Consider the following 16,923-nt stretch of genomic DNA (forward strand, 5'->3'; position numbering starts at 1 on the left):
TGCCTTCTGATGCATAGAGGGAAGAGTTTTCTCTGGTGTACGTGAACAGGAGTAAAATTTCTGTGTCACTAGGAGTAAAATTTCGGAGTTAATGCTTTCCAGTGACTAAATATGCCAGATTGTTTTTCACAGTGCTTATGCTTCTGCCAGCAGTCTATAAAGGTTCTTGGTCCTCATCCTTGTGAACCTGGTATTATCAAAAAATTTAACTTTTACCCATGCAGTGGATGTAAAATATTGTCTCTTTGAAGACTTTAATGTGTATTTCCCTGCTTACCAATGAGGTTTAACATCTTTCTGTGCATTTATTAGTCATTTATTTTCCTTTTGTGTTGGATCTGTTTATAGTTTTCTGTACTTTTCCTGGTGCAGCGCTTGTCTTTTTCTTATTGATTGGCAGAAGTTCCTTTTATACCTGTAATACTAAACATTTGTCAGTTGTATATGTTACAATGTATTTTTACTTTCTTTATGGTGTGTATTGATAAGTTGAAATTTTTGATTTTGAGTAGTCAAATTTATTAATCTTTTATTGCGTTATGTTTCTTGTGTCTTATTTTGTGATTTGTTTTAGAATTCCTCCTTTATTTTCAAGTCTCTCAAATATGTGCTGTGATATTTTTATGTGTCAACTTGGCTAGGCTGTGGGACCCAGTTGTTTAATCAAACACTAATCGAGGTGTTGCTATGAAGGTATTTTGCAGATAGGGTTAACATCTATAATCAGTTAAATTTTAGTGAAGGAAGTTACCCTTGATAATGTGGGTAGGCTTCATCCAGTCACTTGGCGATTGAAAACTGGGGTTTCCTGCAGAAGAAAGAATTCTGACTCAAGACTGCAGCACTATCTCCTGCCTGAGTTTCTAGCCTGCTGGCCTGCCCCACAAATTTTGGAGTCTAGACTACAGCTTTAACTCCTGCACGAGTTTCCTACTTTATGGATTTCAGACTTGCCAGTTCCCACAATCATGTGAGCCAATTCTTTAAAATTAATCTGTTTCTCTCTCTGTCTCTCACTGCTTCTGTTTTTCTGGAGAATCTGATGGGTACGTGTGCTTATATTACTTTCAAAAGTGTTTATTGTTTAATGATTCGTATTTAGATCTTTTAACAACCTGGAATTGATTTTTGTTGAATAATCATGTAGGGATAATATTCCCAATACTAGTTATTGAGTAGCCTCTCCTTTACTGACTAAGATACATCAGTTCTGTCGTAGACCAAGTTTTCATGTACGTGTGGATGTGCAACTGGTTTCTCCATTCTATGCCATTGCTCTTTTCGATGTATTACCAAGCTATTCCAATTACTATGGCTTTAGAAAAAATCTTGGTAACTAGTAAGGCCATAAAAATTGTAAAGTGCCATTAAAATATGCTCTTGAGATTTTGATCGCATTAAATGATATCGATTAATTTAGAGAAAACTGATGAAGATACTGTGAATTTTATCAATGAACATTGACTGCATCATCATTTATTTAGGAATTTTAAAATTATTTATATACAGTATTTAAAATTTTCTCATTAACACTCTTACATGTCTTTTGTGATCTTTTTATATCTGCTTGCTATTGTAACTAGTATTGTTTTCTAAATCACATATTCTGTCAATACAAATTTAATTAACTGTATTTAGATATTTTATATCTGGCAACCTCACTGACTTCTTATTTTTTTGTGTTTTATGTATACATAATCATGTCTGTGACTAAAGCAATTTTATTTCTTATTCTCTGATCAGTCTTCATTTTTTACAATATATATTTTACAATGTTAAATCAAAAGAGTGGCTATCTAGTCTTTTGGTAATTCACCATTAAAAATTATATTTGTGTTAGGTTTTATTAAGCTATCTATTCTTAGATTAAGGAAGTTTTCTTGTATTTACAGATTGATAAATTTTGCATGGATACTTCTGAAATTTATTCAGTGACTTTTCTGCATCTATTGACATGTTTATTTGATTTTTCTCTTTTATTTTTAAAATATATTAAATTACCTTAATTACCATTCCAAGGCAAGACTAATTTGACCATTATATATTATGGCTTTGTTTATTGCTAAATTTAATTTTCTATTAACCTATTTAGGATTTCCGCATCTATATGTGTGAGTCAAATCGACCTACAGTTTTCTAATTTTGTAATTTGATATCCTGTTTTTACTTTTTATTTATTCTTTATTTTTTTCCAGCTTTAAGGAGATATAATTGACATACAACATTGTGTAGGTTTAAGATATAAAACCTGTTAATTTCATACACTTATATTTGCAAAATGGTTACCACCATAGTGTTAGCTAACACCTCTATCACATTACATTATTACCATTTCTTTTTTTGTGGTGAGAACATTTAAGATCTACTCGCTTAGCACTTTCAAGTATTTAATACAGTATTATTAACTATATTCACCATGCTATATATTAGATCCCCAGATCTTATTCATCTTACGACTGGAAGTTTGTATTCTTTGACCAACATTTTCCCAACCCAGCACTCTTGGTAACCACCATTCTAATCTCTGTTTCTAGGAGATCAGAATTTTAGATTCCATATATAAGTGAGATCATACAGTATTTGTCTTTCTCTTTCTGACTTATTTCTCTTAGCATAATGCCGTCAAGGTCCATCCATGTTGTCACAAATGGCAAGATTTCCTTCTTTCTGATAGCTGAGTAATATTCCATTATATATATTATATATATGTATGTATGTATACCACATGTTCTTTATCCATTCATCCATGACAAACACTTAGGTTGTTCACATATCTTGGCTGTGGTGAAAAATGCTGCAATGAACATGGGAGTGCAGATATCTTTTCGATATTCTCTTTTCACTTCCTTTAGATATATACCCAGAAGTGGGATTGCTGGATCATATAGTAGTTCTATATTTAATTTTTTGAGGAACCTCCCTGCTATTCTCCATAGTGGCAATTATTAACATATTTATATTCATACCAATTTATATTTACACCAAGTGTGCACAAGGGTTCCCTTTTCTCCATGTCCTCACCAATATTTCTTATCTCTCGTCTTTTTGATAATAGCCATTCTAACAGGGGTGAGATGATATCTCATTATGGCTTTAATTTGTATTTCCCTGATGATTAGTGATGTTGAGTACCTTTTCATGTACTTATTGGCCATTTGTATGCCTTTTTTGGAAAACTCTTTATTCAATTCTCCTTCCCATTTTTTAATCGGATTGTTTGGGTTTTTTTTTTTAACTATTGAATTGTACGAGTTTCTTATACATTTTGGATATTAGCCCTTTATCAAATACATGTTTCAAATATTTTGTCCCATTCCTTAGGTTGCCTTTTTTTAATGACAATATTTAATCTCTTTATTGATGCTAACAGATTTGAAATTTAAAATTTCTATCTGCCTAGTGGATTTTATTTTATTTTTTTACTGAGTTGTAATTGACATGTAAACTTACATTAGTTTCGAGTATACAACATAATGATTCAGTATTTGTATACACTACAAAATGATCACCACAATCTGTCTAGTTACCATCTGTCATCAGACATAGTTGCAAAAATTTTTTCCTTATGATGAGAACTTTTGAGATTTACTCTCTTAGCAACTTTCAAATATACCATACAGTACTATTAACCATAGTCACCATACTGTACCTTATATCCTCATGACTTATTTATTTTATAACTGGGAGTTTGTACCTTTTGACCCACTTCACTCATTTCACCCTCCTCTCCCCCTCCACTGGCAACCACCAATCTGTTCTCTGTATCTATGAGCTTGATTTTTGTTTGTTTGTTTGTTTTGTTTTTTAGATTCCACATATATGTGAAATCATGTCAAATAATTGAGTTTATTTTTTGAGTGGTGTAAGATAGAAGTCTAATTTCATTCTGCATGTGGCTATCCAATTTTCCCAACACCATTTATTGAAGAGACTATCTTTTTGCCATTGAGTATCTTGGGTCTCTTGTCAAATATTAGTTGACTGTATATGCGGGGGTTTATTTCTGGGCTCTTAATTCTGTTCCATTGGTCTATGTGTCTATTTGTATGCTGGTACCATTCTATTTTGATTAATGTAGCTTTGTAATATAGTTTGAAATGAGGAAGTATGATGCCTCCAGATTTGTTCTTTCTCAAGATTGCTTTGGCTATTCAGGGTCTTTTGTGATTCCATACAAATTTTAAGATTGTCTGTTCTATTTCTGTGAAAAATGTCATTAGAATTTGATAGGGATTGGATTGAATGTATAGATGACTTTGAGTAGTATGAACATTTTAACAATATTAATTCTTCTGACCCATGAGTATCTTTCCACTTCTTTTTGCCTTTTTAATTTCTTTCATCAAATTTGAGGCATTTTAATGTATAGATCTTTCACCTCTTTGGTTAAATTTATTTCTAAACATTTTATTATTTTTGATGCTATTGTTAATTGAATTGTATTCTTTATTTCTTTTTCAGCTATTTCATTGTTAGTGTGTAGAAATACAACCAATTTCTGTATGTTGATTTTCATCCTGCAACTTTTGAATTTGTTGATTAGTTCTAACAATTTTTTGTGGCATCTTTAGGACTTCATATATATAAGATCATATCATCTGCAAACAGAGATAATTTTCCTTCTTCCTTTCTGATTTGGATTTCTTTTATTTCTTTTTCTTTCCTAATTGCTCTGGTTAGGACTTCCAGTACTATGTTGAATAGGAGTAGTGAGAGTGGGCATCCTTGTCTCATTTCTGATCTTAGAGGAAAAGCTTTCAACCTTTCACAACTAAGTACAATGTTAGATAAGCACTTGTCATCTATGGTCTTTATCATGTTGAGGTACATTCCTTCTATATCTAATTTGTTGAGTGTTTTTATCATGAAAAAATTTAATATTTTGTCAAATGCTTTTTCTACATCTATTGAGATGATCATATATTTATCTTTCATTCTATTAATGTGGTGTACCATGTTTATTGATTTGCATCTGTTGAACTATCCTTGCACACAAGGGATAAATCCCACTTGATTATGGTGTATCATCCTTTTAATGTGGTGTTGAGTTTGGTTTGCTAATATTTGGTTGAGAATTTTTGAATCTATATTCATCAGGGATATTGGTCTGTAGTTTTCTTATGTCCTTATCTGACTTTGGTATCAGGGTAATTCTGGTCTCATAAAATGAGTTGAGGAGAGTTCTTTCCTCTTCAATGTTTTGAAAGAGTTTGGGAGGGATTGGCATCAATTCTACATTAAAAGTTGATAGAGGGCCCAGCCCTATGGCCTAGTGGTTAAGTTCAGTGTGCTCTGCCTCAGCAGCCCAGGTGCGCGGATTCGCATCCCAGGCGTGGACCTACACCACTCATCAGCCATGCAGTGGTGGCAACCCGTATATAAAATAGAGAAAGATGGGCACAGGTGTTAGCTCAGGGCTAATTTTCCTCAAACAATAAAAGAGGAAGATTGGCAACAGATGTTAGCTCAGGGCAAATCTTCCTCAGCAAAAAAAAAAAAAGTTGGTAGAATTTACTAGTGAAATCATCTGGTCCTGAGCTTTTCATTGTTGGGGGGATTTTGATTACCAATTTAATTTCCTTGCTCATTGTTGGTCTGTTCAGATTTTCTGTTTATTCATAATTCAATCTTGATAGGTTTCATGGTTTTGGGAATTTATCCATTTCATCTAGGTTATCTATCTTTTTGACATATAGCTGTTCATAGTAGTCTCTTACAGTCCTTTGTCTGTCAGTGCTGTCAGTTGTGATTTCTCCTCTTTCATTTCTGATTTTATTTATTTGAGTCTTCTTTTTTTTGCTTAATTCCTCTAGCTAAAGGTTTATCAATTTTGTTTATCTTTTCAAAAAAACAGCTCTTAGTTTTATTATTTTTTTTCCTATTTTTGTTCTGGTTGACTCCTTTTAATTTCTTTTTGACCCATTGGTTGTTCAGGAGTGCATTAATTTCTACATTGTGAATTTTCCAGCTTTCCTCCTATTATTGATTTCTAGTTTTATACCATGTGGTCAGAAAAGACATTTGGTATGATTTCAATCTTCTCACATTTGCTAAGACTTATTTTGTGACCTGTCGTATGCTCCATCCCGGAGAATGTTCAATGTGCACTTGAGAAGAACGTGTATTCTGTTGCTGTTGGATGGAAGGTTCTGTATATGAATGTTCAATCCATTTGGCCTAAAGTATAGTTCCTTTGTGATTTTTCTGCCTGGATGACTTATCCATTGTTAAAAGTGGGGTATTGTAGTCCCCTTATTATTATCATATTATTATCAGTTTCCCCCTTCATATCTGTTCGTATTTAGGTGCTCTGATGGTTGGGTGCATATATATTTATGATTGTTATATCTTCTTAATGAATTGACCCCTTTATCGTTATATAATGACCTTTTTTGTCTCTTGTTATTGTTTTTGGCTTAAAGTCTATTTTGTCTGATATAAATATAGCTACCTATGCTTTCTTTTGGTTTCTATTTGCATTGAATATCTTTTTCCACCCCTTCACTTTAAGCCTGTCTGTCCTTAAAACTGAAGAGTGTCTCTTGTAGGCAGCATATAGTTGGGTCTTGTTTTTTTTATCCATCCATCCACTCTATGTCTTTTGATTGAAGAAATCAATCTATTTACATTTAGAGTAATTATTGATAAGTAAGGACTTACTAATGCCATCTTATTGTTTTCAGGCTCTTTTGTAGTTCCCTTATTCCTTACTCCCTCTCTTGTTGCCTTCCTTTGTGAATTGATAATTTTCTATAGTGATACACTTTGATTCCTTTATCTTTTGTGAATATGCTGTAGCTTTTTGCTTGTGTTTACCTTGGAACTTACATAAAACATCTATTAGACATAACAGTCTATTTTACATTAATAATAGCTTAACTTCAATCATATAGAAAAACTGTACCCTTTTACTTTCTCCCTTTTATGTTTTTGATGTGAAAATTTACCTCTTTTTATACTGTGTATCCATTAACAAATTATTGTAGCTATAGTTATTTTTAATGATCTTGTTCTTTAACCTTTATAGTAAGGTGGTTAATACACCACCATTTTACAGTATTAGAGTATTCAGAATATGACTGTTTACTTACCTTTATTCATGTATTTTATATTTTCATATGTTTTCATGTTACTAATTAGCATCTTTTCATTTCAGTTTGAAGAACTCCTTTCAGCATTTCTTAGAAGGCAGGTCTAGTGGTGATGTATTCCTTAAGTTTTCGTTTCTCTAGAAAAGTCTTTATCTCTTCTTCATTTCTTAAGAATAGCCTTGCTGGGTAAAGTATTCTTGGTTGGCAGTTTTTTTCGCTCAACACTTTGAACATATCATACCACTCTCTCCTGCCCTGTGTAGTTTCCAATGAGAAATCCACTGATAGCCTTATGGAGTTTCCCTTGTAAGTTATAAGTTTTTTTTCCTCTTGCTACTTTTAATATTCTTTCTTAGTCTTTGATTTTTGATGGTTTTATGATAATGTGTCTTGGAGAGGATGTTTTCATATGGATTTTGTTTGATGTACGAGCTTCATGAACTTGGATATCTAAATCTCTCCCCAGTTTTGGGAAGTTCTCAGCCATTATTTCTCTAAATAAGCTCTCTACCCCCTTTTACCTCTCTTCTCTTTCTGGAGCTCCAATAATTTGAAAATTGGTTCCTTTTATGTTTTCCTATAGATCATACAGCTTTCTTCACTCTTTTTCATTTTTTTTTCTCTTTTGCTCTTCTGTTTGGATAGTTTCAATTGATGTGTCTTTTAGCTCATTTATTCTTTATTTTGCCTGCTCATATCTGCTATTGAAGGCTTTCTATTGAATTCTTCAATTGAGCCATTGTATTCTTCAACTTCAAAATTTCTGTTTGGTTCTTTTTTATGTTTTCTATCTCTTTTGTTGAACTTCTCATTTTATTCTGTGTTGTTTTTCTGATATAATTAATTTGTTTATCTGTGTTCTCCTTTAGCTCTCTGAGTATCTTTAGCATCTTTGACTTCTTTGTTGGGTAATTTCTGGATCTAAATTTCTTTTGAGCCAACTACTGTAGGTTGACCATATACCATTCGTGGAGTCATATTTCTCTGTAACTTCAGGATCCTTGTGGCCATGCGTAGGTGTCTGCACATTTGAAGAAATAGTCATGTCTTCCAGACTTTACAGACTTTTTTGGTATGGGAAGACTTTCACTTGCAGGTTGGGGTACACTGGAGTGTACTTGACCCTGGGTCTAGTGGTGCAGGGCACCAAGTGTTGGGGTCTGTGGTGGCACTGGTTCCCAGGGGTGTGTGATGTCTCTTTGGTTCAGGCTGCTGAGATTCATAGCACTGACAACTGTGTGGTCCTTGGCAAGCATGGTAGGGGGATCTGCAGTGACTGGAAGACCCTTGAGGTTCTCAGCAGCATCTCCAGTTTCAGTAGCTAGGGACCAGGGCAGGCAGTGGTATTGGCTGGAGCTGTGGTATCCAAACACTCATTTTCAGGGGCCAGGTACAAGTGCCTATGTAGTGAAGGAGTTGGTTGCAAACACATGTAATGATGTGGGCCAGGGAGGGTAGCATGGGCCACAGCCAACTGTGGGTCCACTGGGGGTCCTGCCTGTCAACCTGTACTACTGTGGCTGCTGCATCTTACTACAGGCACATGGAAGTGGATACAAGTGATGAGGGTCAAGCTAGAGGCATGCAGGTGCACAGCAGGAGGGGGCTAGCTATAGATGAGTGCAGTGTTGCAGACCAGCGACAGAAAACAGGGCAGACTCCCCCAGGGAGAAGGCCCTCACACAGAGCTAGTAAGTAGATTATAGCAAACAATTACCAGTAGCCCCAGGAGTCTATAAATGTGCTCTGACAGGAATAGGTACTTATTCTGGACTAGGTTTTGCATACCCAAAGGTTGATGCAAATGCTCAAAACACTATAAAAAAACTGGAACAGAAGATACAGTACCAATTTGGACCACCAAGTTAAATTTCTTCAGATGAAGGAACATATTTTATAGTTCACAGTGTCCAACAATGGGCAAAGAGTTATCACATCAAATGGACGTATCACATTGCATATCATCCTCAAAGAAATAGTTTGATAGAAAATTAGAACAGGCACTTGAAACATTTGTTGTCTAACATGGGAGGAGATAAAGGCATGAAGGGCTGGCTTACATGCCTTCACAACTGTGTGTTCACACTCAAAATGAGGGCGACCAATAGAGGGACCTCACCCCAAGAGAGGGTTCCTCTGCTTTTCTGGGGTGTCTGAGGAAGATGGCATTGGGGAAGATGCTGGGATGACTACAGAATTCTTCCCCAGGTCACCTCAACTTTCTTTTTTTTCCTACTTAATGCAGTGATCTTGGGATGAAGGCTGCAACTATGCATGCTGGAAGCAGGGATGCCCTCTAAGCAGGAAACGGTAATGATACCTTTAACCTTTATGCTGGAATTTTTAAGGGCCTGATAGGGTGGATTGCGCCTTTATCCCATCTGGACAAATTGCGATTGACAGTGAATGCAACTGTATTTTCTAGTTGTCAGGATAGCCCACTAGTTCTGTACCTATGTAACCCTAAAATATCTGGATGAGAGTGCACTGAAGAAGGGGAATTAGTGGCTAGATTGGTATTACTGTCAGCAATCTGAGCAAGCGCCTTGGCTGAATCTAACATTCCTCCCAAAGTGGAAGTATTTTGGTTAAAAATCAACATCAAAAAGAGAGAAGGAGAAATAGTAGATGAGCATAAAGGTTATGGAGAAAGGGAAATCCATATGACATTGGTGCCTTGAAACAGGCTCAGAGAAAGAGAAAGATACTGTCTCTTAGCACAGTTATACCAGATGCCTGGAAGGGTGAAGCCACAAGTGCAGGACCACCAGTTTTTTGGAACCTGACAAGGTTGAATGGAAGGCTATCAACCTGAGTGGCATCACTCTGGGAGACATTTTGGTCACACACTCTGATGATGAACTGGATCAATTTTTGATGACTGAGTAGAACCCTAGTAATCTGCCAGTATCATTTGACTCTTATTTTTCAAATTACATCTACTTCAAAGGATATAATTTGGAAAGAAATTTCCGGGAACTACTTTCCTCTGGGCCATCAAACCATGCATTGTACTACTTCTGGCAGATTGATTACTGTATAACTATAAATCTTGATGACCAAATTCTTAGAAAGGCATAATGGACAAAATATAGCAGCTGCGTGTTCAACATCCCATAATGTGCTCTGCTCAAAAACATATCACCTTTTGTTTTTGTGGGTGGAAAGATATTGAAAAGTTTTCTTGTTTTTTTCTGTTCTGGAGCAGATTTATTTCTAGTTCATCTTTTCACTGTGGATTTAGCCCTGGGGCTAGGATTTTGTAGGGGGTTCAAACTCCTAAATTAGGGGTTGTCAACATTGGGCAGGATCTAAGTTTTGTCTTCTCCCTCATTCCTCTACAAAACATACACATCAAAACAAAAGCTCAAGTTCACCAGGATTTGGCATATGGCGCGTGGTGCAAACCAGCATCAGAGCTGGCTTTACCTACTAGAGTCCAGCTATAACCCAATTTTTGGCTCCTGATCAGTGCTTATTTTCTCACTACCTTACTTATTCATTTATTTTTTTTTTAACTTTGGAATTTTTAGTTTAATTTTTTTTTTAATTATGAGAGTTACTGCCTATTTATTCAAAAGAAATCATGTAATACCTTAGTTTTTCCTTTACGAAAGCATGGAATTTACAAAATTCTGATCGTAGAAATAAATTAAAATTAAATTATCACATACAAAATGTATTAGCATTTTAAATATATTTTATTCCACTCACACACACACATACACACATGCACATACACACCCCATGTATCACACTATTTACCATATAAAGAGCATTTTGTCATGTTAAGTTTTCTTCAGAAACTTAATTCTTTATATCTTCTTAACTTTCTTATTGCAAAAGTAATACATGTTGATTTAGGAAACAGAAAATACAGATAGTGAGAGAAAGAGAATTAGGAATTACCACCACCTGTTTATAGCAGCTATCATTTGATTTTATGACAAATACAAGTTTGTACTATGTATGCTCTCTTGCGGCTTACTTTGCTTTACTTAACAAAATATTGTAGCTGCTTTTCTCAGTTAGTGAATGTACTTCCAAAATATTTTAAGTGATTCTTAATATTCCATTGTATGTAAGCAAGATGCTTTTAATATCAATCCTATATTTTTGAGTTTATGTGTTGTACAATTATTTTTATAATGTATACATTTCCTTTATATACATTGGATAAAATTGAACTGTTTTAGCAAGACATAGATTCCTAGATTTTTCTTATTTTATATAATGCTATAATAGCTCTCCTTTCATTCAAGTATTTATCCACATCTCAGATTATTTCCTTTGTATAGATTTCTAGAAGTATAGTCATTGAGACCAAAAACAGGAATGTTCTTAAGGATCCTTGATCATTATTGCCAAATTGTTTTCTGCAAAACTTGTACCAGTGTCAATTTAGACCAGCACTTTTTGACTATGTACATTTCAAGTTATGTTTTCCCTTCATTAATCAATAATTAAAAAGAAAATCTTTGCTTAATTTATATGCTAAAAATAATCTTAAAGAGTATTTTATTGTTTATATTTCAATTTCTTTACTAGGCTAAATATTTTCCATTTACTGATAGGGTGTTTATATTTCTTCTACTAATTTTTAATGAAATTCTCTATTGTTCTACTTGGTTTTAGTGCTTTTCTCCTCATTTTGAGAATCATCATTAAGTCAAACTTTCATAATATTTGAGTAATGTTATTTTTTAGCTCTTTATTTGCTTTCTAGTTGATTTTTAAAAGATATTTGGCATACAAAAAACTTCATTCTTAATAGCCTCAATTTTGTAGTTAACTTTTTTTGTTGTTATTTCTTCTATTGCATTCTGTCTGAGAAAATCCTTCTCACCTGATATAGTTGTCATTTTCCATCTTAAAAAATTTATTCCAGTTGAAATATATTTTAATATATTGTATAAAATGTCTATCTGGCTTTATATATATATGTGTGTGTGTGTGTGTATGTATATATTTTGGTGAGGAAGACTGACCCTGAGCTAATATCTGTTGCCAATCCTCCTGTTTTTGCTTGAGAAAGACTGTTGCTGAGCTAACATCTGTGCCAATCTTCCTCTACCCTATATATGGGAGGCTGCCTCAGCATGGCTTGATGAGTGATATGTACGTAGGTCTTTGCCCAGAATTCGAAACCACAAACCCCAGGCCGCCTAAGCAGAGCGCATGCACTTAACCACTATGCCACCAGGCCAGTCTATAGCTTCATATTTTTTAACAACAGTTAGCCAAATAACCAGCCCAAGTATGTTTGTATCTTTAAATTCAACTGGAATCATGAGATGTGCTTTTTAATATTTAAAAAAATTAGGCCGGCGCAGTGGCTTGATGGTTGGGTGCGCATGCTCCACTACTGGTGGCCTGGGTTCAGATCCCGGGCGCGCACGGATGCACCGCTTGTCTGGCCATGCTGAGGCCGCGTCCCATATACAGCAACTAGAAGGATGTGCAACTATGACATACAACTATCTACTGGGGCTTTGGGGAATAAAAAGGAGGAGGATTGGCAACAGATGTTAGCTCAGAGCCGGTCTTCCTCAGCAAAAAGAGGAGGATTAGCATGGATGTTAGCTCACGGCTGATGTTCCTCACAAAAAAAAAAAAAAAAAAAAAAAAATTAAGAATGCAAAGCTAAAAACACGTGTATAAAAAAGAAAAATGTTTTCTTCTACTTCTATCTTTCCATCATTCATTTTTAAGCATAATATGGCCGCTCATCTTATTTTACACGCTTGCATTATTAAATAAAATACTACATAGATTTTATTTCTTCCTAAGTATTGGCAAAGTTTCATTTTCTCTACTTTTATTTCTTCTTGGCCAGTTTTGCCAATTGTAATATAGATTGCTTGTGGATGGATGTGTCTAAAAGGATATTTATATCTGAGCTCAGCTAATTCTAGTCACAGATCTAATGTCAAAATAAAGTAATCAGCATATATCCTGTCCCTTGCCTTTCTTCACCAGTTTCAGATTCTGTTTCAGGGAGCAAAAATACAGCCCCTTTTTCTTCTGCAGTGACAATCCCAGTGAGATAACAGAGTGTTCAATTAGCTGAGCTAATGGAGCAGAACCCCCAGTTCAGCAGCGAGAATGGTTTTGAAGCCTTCATGCTTCCTGTTCAATTTCTGATAACATTTTTGCCTTTGTTTAAAGGCATTCTACCTATACCTTAATAGTGGGGCGATATTCTACCTAAATCCCAAAGATGTCAACTTTGTTGGGCACATGGAGAAACACTTAAGTCTTATACACGGTACATTTCTCCAGCCCATCTTACCTCTTCCATCTTTGAATTCATTCAAAGTTAGGGACAGGTGGGCTGCCAACTGTGGGAGAAATCTTTGCCACAGTCCTTCCCGTAGTTTGCTCCAAACTTGCTGTCTTCTCGGAGAGGGAGCTTTCAAAGTCTAAGAGAAGGAAGTTGAATTGTCCCTTTCCCTGAAATTTGCAGTGTTGGCAGCAAGTGCAGTAGTTAGCAGAAAATAAGGAACGCAAACACCAGTGGGACTAGTGGTTAGAATTCATTCTTTTAACTCTGTCGATGCTGGAGGGAGCTGCGATGAGCTGAGGTGTCTGTGACATGTGGAAGAACACGGGATTTACATTCAGAAGATTTGAGTCTGAGGACAGGCTCTAACACCTACTAACTGTAAAGGCTGACACTCCCTTCATCTTTCAGCCTCAGTTTCAGCCTTATCTTTATTTCATATGGTTACTGTGAGAATAAAATGAGATGATGTGTGAAAGTGTTTTATGAACCAACAGGGTTGCACAAAATAAAAGGATGTGTTATTATTGTTATTTCTGATGTGTGAACAAGGAGAGAAGGAGGGAATTTTATTTATAGACCTTTTCTAGGAAGGCTTGTGGAGTAAGACTATGATATGAAGAGGATGAAAGAGACAAGACCAGAATTACAGATGGTCAGTTATTCTATAGGCTTTATAAACATCAAGTCACGTCCTTCAGAACCTGGTCACATTTAGAACTTTATTTATTTTGCTTGAAATAGGCACCATGAGGAGATGTTATTTTCTTCCTGAGTAGCTAAGTCTTGAAATTCAAGTATTTAGGAATAGGTTCAGATATCTATCCATCTTTCCATCCATCTATCTATCCACTTATTCATTCATATGATTAGTACGCAGTCTGTGCTGATTCTGTATAATGTACTATGTTAAGCTATGTGACTGCAAAGATGAAAAAGACAAGGTTTCTGCTTTTGAAGGAGCTCAAGTCCTAAAGAGGACATACATATAGCAGTTATAGATGTAGGTGTTCTTTTTTTTAAATAAACAAAATCTCAAAAGAAGGCCAGATAAGTAAAATTTAAGATGGTCTGTAAAACCACTTTTAGGTACAAATTTAAAGCCGATTCTGTATCGTTTTGAGAGGCTCCTAACCACTCTGTTGTTTCTATTTTCAGGCCATTTAATTTTACTTTAAGGTGGCTAGTATATAATTCCCATTTTAAAACTTCCAGATCTATTTAATTTTTTCTTATAAAGTCAGAACCACACACTAGCTGAAATAATTGTGCTTCAGCATCTTCTAGTGAGGCCGAGTTACCAGACACAACAACAAGATTATTGAAATAAGAGTAAAGCAGAACCTTCCAAAATACATGGGCCTTAGGCAGGCTAGTGATTTAGTTTCAATTCAAAATGTTTCCTTTGAGAATGTGTTCAACATTTATTTAATAGGGTTGAACGATACTTGGTAAGGTGTGTTTTGTTGTCGTCGTTTGTTATTTTCCATTTTAGGGAGGGGAGTTGATCATTTTATATTTCACTAGTTATATATAAAAATTCATGTGTAGGGGTCTGAGTTAACTGGCAACAAACTTGAGATTTACCGAAATGGTATTTCAGTACTCTTTATGGGTTGGCTTAGTTGGCAGCTGCCCAGCTGGCTTGTGCTTAATCTGGCTCAAAAAGGAGCCACGTATATTCTTGTCTTCTATGCTTTACCTCTCCTTAGAGAAGAAACAGCACCAGTAAGGGCAGAATCAGATCTGGCCTTCCAGTCTTCTTATCTCTCTTCCACTCATTCACCCTTATGGAACTTTTATTAAGCAGCTATAAAGTAGAGTGGGCTGTACTTAGATTAGACTTATCTTACTTTTTCTTCCTTCTTTCTTCTCTTCCTTAAAATAATGAGAAATTTGATTAGAAGATATTTGGAAACTACATAAGAAAGTAAAAATTACTCAAGAAAGTAAAGGTTACTCATATTTTAGTGCCTTTCTTTCTTCTTGCTATATACGTATGTGTGTATAGGTAAGTATGTATGTATACATTTTTAAAAATATAATTTGCTAAATTACTGTTTTGTAATCTTTTTCGTTTGCTTAAAATACAAGCATCTTTTTTTAAAAAAATATTTTTTACAACATAATTTTTTATCTGTATTCCAATGGATGGCTTTACTAAGGTTGATTTACCAATCCCTTGGTTATTTCTAAATTTACATTATAAACTATGTTGTGACATCTTGTAGTTAAAATTTTCATGTATATAAATAATTATTTTATTTCGACATATATTATAAATGGAATAACTAGGTCAAAGAACATTCACGTATGAGGCATATATTTGAAATACAGATTTCCAAATTCTCTTCCAGAAATGTACCCTGTTTTGCTTCTTGCACACATGTGCCTACAAACTCTGTCAGATTCCTATTTACAAAAGGAGATTCCTCAGGGCACTTCTTTCCTCTTTTTAAACAATATAATATTCATAAAAGAAGAAAATTAATCTACTTTTATTACAAATAAGTATAACTTGCCTTTAATAAATATTCTAATGAATTCTAATGATGTGGTCATGAAATGTCTAAAAAGGCAGACTTATTGAGAATTTAAGTATTACTTATAATTGCTTTAATAATGTGAATTGATAAGAAGTAATAAATATGAACAAAATCAAAGCAACGAATTAGCAGAATTAGTATGAATTTAAATTAAGTAAACTGCTATTCAGAATGGAGAAAGCTATGCATTATAGCAGACAGAGCACAAGGCGCCTGAGTTCTTATATTGTTGGCTCCATTGACAACAAACTACACAATGTTCTGTAAAACTTTTAGCTTCTTTGGTGATCAGTGTCCTAGCAATACAATTCTGACAATGATAGTTTTTTTTACCAAATTTATAGGATTGTTTGTAGGACTAATGAAAAATGCATTGGAAAAGATAAAGCATGTTAAAATGTGATGTACCGTTAGTGTGAATAAGCTTGCAACACAAAGCGAACCAGCAGCATCAGCCTCAGAATATCAGAGCAGAATATCAGGTCCCACTCCAGAATTTCTGAATCAGAATCTGCCTTTTAGCAAGATCAAGTGCTTTATAGTCACATCAAAGTTTGAGAAGCACTGGCTTAGAAGAAAACAGAGAAAAAAAATTCATCTCCTTTAAACAAGAGATGTTTACCAAAACATCTTGTCGATCTCTTCTCCTGGAGGCTAATGGTAGAACGAACGCACTAATTAGAGTATGAAGAATAGAATAAAGTTGGGTGAGTTAACAAATGTCAGACAAACTATGTTTTAGAATTAGAATTTAGAATTTCACTGAGAAGAAACATGTCTATTTTGAGTTATGACTTTTTGAGCAAAAAGGTTTATCAACATTAGGTGGTAGCAGTTGGATCATTGTGTGTTGAGATTAGCCTCCCATCCTGGTGGTGGGGTTGCGGGTCAGGGCAGCAATGAGTCCTCCATTGGTTATTTTCCCATAGCCATCTGCACTAACCCCCATCACGGCCCTTACCATGCTGATTGTGAAGTCCTGCTTCCTTGTTGATATTTCCAG

Source organism: Ceratotherium simum, chromosome 11 (genome assembly GCF_057802395.1).
Source record: "Ceratotherium simum simum isolate JZ-2026a chromosome 11, ASM5780239v1, whole genome shotgun sequence".
Lineage (NCBI taxonomy): Eukaryota > Metazoa > Chordata > Mammalia > Perissodactyla > Rhinocerotidae > Ceratotherium > Ceratotherium simum.